The sequence below is a fragment of the Ictidomys tridecemlineatus genome, chromosome 10 (assembly GCF_052094955.1).
Source record: "Ictidomys tridecemlineatus isolate mIctTri1 chromosome 10, mIctTri1.hap1, whole genome shotgun sequence".
In the NCBI taxonomy this organism is placed as follows: Eukaryota; Metazoa; Chordata; class Mammalia; order Rodentia; family Sciuridae; genus Ictidomys; species Ictidomys tridecemlineatus.
The window spans coordinates 82,192,502-82,199,059 of record NC_135486.1 but is presented as its reverse complement, the minus strand read 5'-3'; the positions used below and the strand labels follow the sequence as shown (position 1 = coordinate 82,199,059).

General features: G+C 39.8%; 1 long non-coding RNA gene across 1 annotated transcript; it reads right to left on the bottom strand.

Annotated features, from left to right (window-relative positions):
- Window positions 1-4,589: 4,589 nt before the first annotated feature.
- Window positions 4,590-5,684, bottom strand: LOC144367364 (uncharacterized). The gene is made up of 2 exons (XR_013426699.1): window positions 5,482-5,684; window positions 4,590-4,834 (listed from the first exon to the last, which is right to left on the bottom strand). It is a non-coding gene; the product is annotated as an uncharacterized LOC144367364 (long non-coding RNA).
- Window positions 5,685-6,558: the final 874 nt, after the last annotated feature.

Sequence of the window (6,558 nt, the reverse complement as noted above, 5' to 3'; positions counted from 1 at the left end):
AGGAGCCAACAAATATCTTGATTGTTTAAGATCATTTGAGTCAGACTTTTTATTTCTTGTAGGAAAAAAAAAATCCTCACTAATAAAGCCAGATTCTTCAGCCCAAAACACACACTGCTAGTAGATTTGACAACATTTATCTCGTTATAAATAACATTAACATGAGGAGATATAACATGGCAGACAGTAGGAATACATCCATTTTTAAAAACAAAAATTCAAAGTGAAATCTCACAATTAAATGTCTTTGTGAAGCAGGTCCTCCTCGCCATCCCGTTATTCTATGTGGTTTTGTAAGGCCTGTAAATAGATTAAAAATTTTAGTATTAATTATTCCCACTGGTTCTGTACTCATGCAGTAAAGTGCTGCATTTTTAAGTTTCAATAATTGGACTCCTGAGACTCATAGAGAGGAAGAACATACGTTAAGATGTCATATTCTATTCTCCACATGTGACTGTCATTATCTTCCAACTCAATAATGCTTATAAATGTACAAGCTATGTCTGAGCTACTGTAAGTCTTTAAAATCCTTAGCTTGACATTTATAGCCATCCTTGCCAGCAGGAGTTAATTTTAGATGGTTTGCACTTATTGTTTAATGCATGCCCTCTAGGTCTTTTGGAAACACTGCGAAATACTGTGGTTTGTGCGCGCACGCACACACACACACACACACACACCATGACCCATATCCTCAGTCAGGTATTCTTTGGCAGGAGCTGTATATGAAAGATTTGGGAGAGGGCTGGGGTTGTGTCTCAGAGGTAGAGTGCTCACCTAGCATGTGCGAGGCACTGGGTTCAATCCTCAGCACCACATAAAAATAAATAAAAAATAATAAAGGTATCGTGTCCAACTACAACCAAAAATTAAAATATTAAAAAAAAAGATTTGGGAGAAATAAAGGCCACAAGGGAGAAGAGGTGATAGACTAAATCTCAAGTCTATGTCTACACAAAGTGATTTGATCATTCCAGTCAATGCCGTGTGGGGAAGGAAAGTCCTAGAATGAAAACCAGCCTAAAAGGTGATTTTCCTAAATTGTCTGATGTATGCAGTCAAATCCTTCCTACAGTCTTCCCTGGACTGGCCCCTTGAAGAGTCTCACCTCCAACTATCTGTGTCTCCTGTCATATAGAGACGCCAAACCCTGTTACACCAACCCCCAAAACCTCTCTTGGTACTTCTGTACCAAGGTAAAATTGTGTTGTGTCAACTAAGTTGGTCTTTGCTGAAGATCTTTTTCTTAGGGATGGATACTTAAACCAAATGTTATTGTGTTGATGGAAACCGACCTGTTACATGGGTTCTCCCACAGCAGTTGGGGGAGCATGGAATTGATCACTGATGTCTTGGTTAAAAACCTTCCAGAAATGATGTGCCAAGTTACTATCATGTGTATTTGCTCTTAGATGAGGTTATCCATGCTAGTAAATGCATTTCAAGCTTTCAAATTACTAAATTTTCTGTCTATCTACCTATATATATAAACAGAGATGTGAGATATATATATAAATGTTATCTTACATATATGTATACAACGTGTATATACTATATGTTGCACATATATTATACATTATAATGTAATATTAAATTATATATGATGTACATACAGTATTATCTCTATATCTGAGAAATAACAGTATAACTATATATAATGCTATGTATATTATATGTGTATCAGATAATATGAATGTATTATTGTATGTTGTAAACTAGCATACATATGTAACAACTCATAGATTTATATATGCTGGTAATAGAAAACAAAATTTTTCAAACTTTAAGAATATAATTGAAAAGCAAATGGATAGCTGAGTGCAGTGGTGCATGCCTATAATCCCAGCCACTTGGGAGGCTGAGGCAGGAGGATCACAAGTTCAAAGCCAACCCCAGCAACTTAGCAAGGCTCTAAGCAACTTAGGGAGACCCTGTCTCAAAATAAAATATAAAAAGGACTGGAGATGTGGCTCAGTGGTAAAGTGCCCCTGAATTCAATCCCAAGTAGGAAGGAAGGAAGGAAAGGAGGGAGGAAGGGAGGGAATAGAAAATCAAATGGATGAATAAATATTTCCCAATCAATACAATCCTTGCTCCAACTTTTCTTGCAAAGATCTCCAATACCCAGCCCTTTTGGGAGTACCACCTTCTAGATAGCCCCTACCCATTGTCAGAGATCAGAGGAAGGAGGTGCAGGTGTGCCTCGGTAAAAGGCTTGAAATCAGCATGGTCATTCAGCCTCACCTGACTCATTGGGTAACCCAGGGGTATCTTCGCCTTCTTGTTCCCACGGATGCCTCCTGAGCCAGGTCCCTGAGCAGGTACGTTCCAGAACCCTGTGGCTACTCACAACTTCCCCCGGCTTCTCACAGTTCGGCTCCAGTTTTGTTGTTTAAGCATTTGCTGTTTCTCATCAAACCAAATAGCTGGCTTGACTACAGTTCGCACTCTTTTATCTGCTGTGTCAATACTTCAAAACATTCAGTCAGTTAACTCAATTCAGCCAAAAATTGTCACAATGTTTAGCACTGTGTTGACACAGCCCATGGCACTGGAGGAAATACAGCTCATTAAGTTCTTAATGATTCTTTATGGAGCAGAGCTACACACTGTAAAAGCTACAAATGTAACTGGACCACCATGTCAAAAGAAAGGAAATGAATTAATACTGAAGCGCCTATCTTGTGCCAGGCACCGTGCTAGAATTTATCCATTTTCTATCTCCTTAAATCTCACAATAACCCATGCTCTTCTTGCTGACTATCACTCTGAGTTGGATTTAAAATGGCCTGGAACTCCTGTTAACACACGAATACTCCAAAGATGCAGAAGAAGATTGACTTGACAAGTTTCGCTGCATGGTTTAATGTCCTTGAACTTGTATTTGGAAGTGTGGCAAATCGATATGGCTCCTTCAAATTGGAATGCAGAGTGTCTGGTCTCCATATATCATTTACAAAAAGAAAGTGAATGTTAGAGTGGATTAGAAATAAATGAAGGGAGTGGGCACGGTGAGGCATATCTGTGATCCCAGCAGCTCGGGAAGCTGAGGCAGGAGGATTGCAAGTTCAAAGCCAGCATCAACAATTTATCGAGGGCCCAAGCGACTTAGCGAGACCCTGTCAGAAAGAAAGAAAGGAAGAAAGGAAGAAAGAAAGAAAGAAAGAAAGAAAGAAAGAAGGAAGGAAGGAAGGAAGGAAGGAAGGAAGGAAGGAAGGAAGGAAGGAAGGAAGGAAAGAAAGAAAGAAAGAAAGAAAGAAAGAAAGAAAGAAAGAAAGAAAGAAAGAAAGAAAGAAAGAAAGAAAGAGAAGAGGGGCTGGAATGTAGCTCAATGGTAGAGCACAAATACTAAATATTGTGCCTGGAGGCCTGGGTTCAATCCACTACTGAAAGAGAGAGAGAGAGAGAGAGAGAGAGAGAGAGAGAGAGAGAGAGAGAGAGAGAGAGAGAGAGAGAGGGAGAGAGAGGAAGGAAAAGAAAAAGAAAGGGTTGAGGAAGGAAGAACAGGGAGGTTAGGGAGCCTGGGGGAGGCTGCAACCCAAAGGGCAGTATCTATAATATACATGTTTAAAACAGCACTGTCTGAATGCCTACTGTATGCAAGTATAGGACTGACCAAGAGATTTTTAAGGGCCCTGGAAATGACACCTCCTTTGCTAACGAGTAGCCTGAGAGTGTTAATGAGGCATTTAGCCAAGGTGCATTTTAGGATTCAGCAATGAGAATGTCCCGAGGCACAGAACCAGGGCAGAGAAGGCCTGGGGCGGCCTGAGACGCAGAGAGTAAATAAAAACCCTCAGAAACAGGTCTGTAGCCATCGTTAGAGGGAATATAAGTAGAGGCTATACTTTAAATGAATTATTCTATTTTTACTCTAAACATTTAAAAAGAACTAGCAAATATCTGCACATTATATACCTGCTGGTCTTGCACCTCCTGTTGTAAAAGAAAGTCCAATCCTGGGACACCTCCAACCATTCATGAGGTGAGAAAGAGGCCTCCTAAAAAGCAATAAACCACCTCCCCTAGATGTTCAGAAAAAATATAAACCCGGTTAGGGAATTGTCACAGATGGAATAGTTTTTCCCCACAATTATAAAACTCAGCAGTTTCATGTCTTGAATGACAATAATATAGACAGATAATTAGATCCTAATTTCTGCCTTAGTGTTCCTCAGTTCTCTCTCAACAACTAATTGGTGCTTTACCCATGAGTTTCTCCTTTGTGTACATCTCATATATGCTCACATGAAATGCAAGTCAAACAGTGTTTCCTATCTGAGTTTTTTCCAAATTAAAAAATCTTGCACACATTTTTAAAGGTATATAATGAGGCATTCTTTGAGTTCCTAAATATAAGCCTTTGTGCATTTATTCTGAGAAAAAAAAAAAGGAGGAGGGCTGGAGGAAAAAAACAAGGAGGGAAGGAAGGAAAGGGATCTCCCCATATAATAACTGCCTCCCCAACACACATGCACAAGTGTTGGGTGCAGTGGGAGAAGCATCAGATTCAGGGGTTCCTTTATTTATTGATAATACATTCCATTACTGAAAGATCAGGAGCTATGTATGTCGAAAAGAAACAAATAAAAATTGCTTTATTTTAACCTCTCAAGATTAACCACTGTTGAAATGTTTATGATTCTTTTTTAAAAACACCAGGCATAATGGCCCACATCTGTAACTCCAGCAACTCAGGAGGCTGAAGCAGGAAGATCACAAGTCCAAAGCCAGGCTTAGCAACTTAGTGAAACCCAGTCTCAAAATAAAAATTAAAAAGGGCAGGGCATGTAGCTTAATGGTAGAGTTGCTCTGGGTTCAATCCATAGTACTGAAAAAGAAAAAATGCATGAATAAATAAATAAATAAATCATCCTGTATTATTCAAACAAAAAAAATTTAAAAATGATTTTTTAAAGGAAACTACTGCTTCTCCCCGCCTCCCAATCCTCAGGTTTAGTCCCTTTCTACCTGCTGGTAAGTGGCAATTGAGTAGAACACCCACCTGTGCCACCACACCCCACTCACCTTGATCCTTCCATTCCCATGAAGGAGATGTCAAGTTCCCCTTGACTAAAGTCCTAATCCCCAAAACTTGGATATATATATATATTTCTTAAAACTCATTTTGCCCCATTGTCCCAGATGTGGAATACATGTGGAAAGGTAAATACAGTATATGATATATACTATATATGTCCATATATAGTATATATAGTGGTAATACATTTATAATGTAATATTATAATTATATCAATTAATATGATACATTGCACACATGTGGTACGACTCTACTTAGTGTACAACCAGAGAAATGAAAAGTTGGGCTCCATTTGTGTACAATGAATTGAAAAGCCTTCTGCTGTCATGTATAACTGATTAGAACTAATTAAAAATCAATTTTCAAAATATGACACATAGATCTAGGTCATGATTTTCAACTCATTATTATACACGTGCGTCAATTTTGTGAAATACCTGAAGAATTGAAACCCTGTTAACTGGCTGGCCCACAGCTGAAACAGTTTTCCACAGACAAGCTTCTGGCTCTACTTGTCCCTCCTCCATGCCCTGCCTCCTTGCAGGGTCAATACCATGTGACAGGTTCTCATGGCCATTCAGCCTCTGGCTCTCTGCCCTAACCAGGCGCGCTGCCCAGCAAGCCGCAGGGCACTCCTGAAATCCATTCCTTCCCTGCACAGTCAGTGACTGTCTGTCTGTGGAGTGACTCTGAATCATGTGACTCTGAAGAATATGTCCTGCAAAACCCCAGCTCTGCTTCTCCTTAGCCAGATCCCATAATGCCTGTGGCCACTCCAGTGTCACCCAGCTCGAAGGGAACAGTGACAAAGAGAGTAAGAAGAGAAAGACAGCGTTCTCAGACAACCCCATCAAAAGGTACTTTTGCTAATTTACAAACATTCCTACTGTACAAATACAATGTTCCTGGAAGGGTCATGCACATCAGGGCATATAGTGTGTTCACTTATTGAGGAGGACTTTTTTCAACATCCCGGAGAGGCTGGCATGGCCCAGAGAGATAACAAGTGAGGGAGTGGTCACAAGGTCGCAGGGGGCGACCTTGACACAATTTACTTGAGAAGTCTTGGAGAGAGAAATCCATGGCCAGCCAGAAGAAGAGAAAACGTGAGCCCCCAGCTCAAAGTCACAAGGGACAACTCATGCATAGATTCGCAAAGCAGCCATTTCTTGCAAGGGTAACTGGATCTGGTTTGACCCTGAATGGGGAGCAGCAGCTAGTAATTTATTTAAGGGTGTTGAATATAGCCAGCAAAACCAGTGAGTGCTAAAAAAAATTTTTTTAAAAACCCTACTAATAATGTGAAAACCTTAAAGTTGACAGTACCTGGCTACTAAAAAAAAAAAAAAAAAAAATGCAGACTTCTGGGGATCACAGAGCTGTGGATGCAAATCCAGGTTTTTCTTTTCACTGGCCATATAAATTTAGATAAGGGGCTTAGTTGCTTGGAACCTCAGTTTCCTCACATGTTAAATGAGTTTAATAATATTCTCTCAATAAGACTGAATTTTTTT